This window comes from Corvus brachyrhynchos, unplaced genomic scaffold (assembly GCF_000691975.1).
Source record: "Corvus brachyrhynchos isolate BGI_N302 unplaced genomic scaffold, ASM69197v1 scaffold1008, whole genome shotgun sequence".
NCBI lineage: Eukaryota > Metazoa > Chordata > Aves > Passeriformes > Corvidae > Corvus > Corvus brachyrhynchos.
The window spans coordinates 18,312-19,281 of record NW_008239564.1 but is presented as its reverse complement, the minus strand read 5'-3'; the positions used below and the strand labels follow the sequence as shown (position 1 = coordinate 19,281).

The 970-nt window shown below is 64.9% G+C and overlaps 1 protein-coding gene and 1 long non-coding RNA gene across 2 annotated transcripts in view; both read left to right on the top strand.

The window, feature by feature from the left end:
* The window catches only part of LOC108448610 (ryanodine receptor 1-like), a 20,688-nt gene that overhangs the window by 6,185 nt on the left and 13,533 nt on the right, over positions 1 to 970 (top strand). The gene's annotated exons all lie outside the window — the stretch shown is intronic.
* Positions 126 to 970, top strand: LOC108448611. Its single transcript, XR_001864567.1, has 3 exons — positions 126 to 172; positions 479 to 582; positions 899 to 970. It is a non-coding gene; the product is annotated as an uncharacterized LOC108448611 (long non-coding RNA).

Sequence of the window (970 nt, the reverse complement as noted above, 5' to 3'; positions counted from 1 at the left end):
GACCCGCATCGAGCAGGGCTGGACCTACGGGCCTGTGAGTGGGGGACCCCAAACCTCCCCAGGGAGCCCCAAAACCCCCCAGGGAACCCCCAAAATCCCCCCAAACCCACCCCAACCCCACCCCCAGCTCTGGGCCCTGACCCGCATCGAGCAGGGCTGGACCTACGGGCCTGTGAGTGGGGGACCCCAAGCCCCCCCCAGCACCCCAAAATTCCTATTTGGGGTATTTTAGATCGGTCCCCAGAGCCGGGATCCCCTTTTGGGGCTCCCAGACCTGGGGTTGCCCCTATTTGGGGCCCTGTTTTGAGGTTCCCCAGTGTCTGGGTCCTTTGAGGGGATCCCTGCCTGCACCGGGGTCCTTCTGGTGGATCCTTTCGGAGCTCCCCCCTGGGTTGCGGCCCTTTTTGGGGGGTCCCTGGCTGGGGGGGTCCCAGTGGAGGGGTGCCCGTGCCCAGGATGTGTTTTTGGGGTGCCCCAGGTGCGGGATGACGTGCAGCGCCTGCACCCCTGTCTGCTGAGCTTCCACAGCCTCCCCGAGCCCGAGCGTGGCTACAACCTCCAGATGTCGGGGGAGACCCTCAAGTAAGGGGGGCACGGAGGGAGTTTGGGGGTCCCCCCTCTTCGTGGGGGGTCCCTGAAACCCCCTGGGAAAGGGTGGGTGGGTTTGGGGAGGGGCCTTTTGGGGTATCACCCCAAAATGGGGCAGGGTTGGGGTCCCCTCTTGTTCTGAGCCCTCCGGATCTGAAGGGGGGCTCCTGATTTTGGGGCGTCCCGATTTTGGGGTGTCCCCAGGATACTGCTGGGCACCCCTGGATTTGGGGTAGGAGGGGTTTGGGGGGGTGTCCCTGACCCCGAACACCCCAGAGTTGGGGGTGCTGATTTTTTGGGGTGTCCCCAGGACGCTGCTGGCCCTGGGCTGCCACGTGGGGATGGCGGATGAGAAGGCCGAGGAGAACCTCAAGAAGATCAA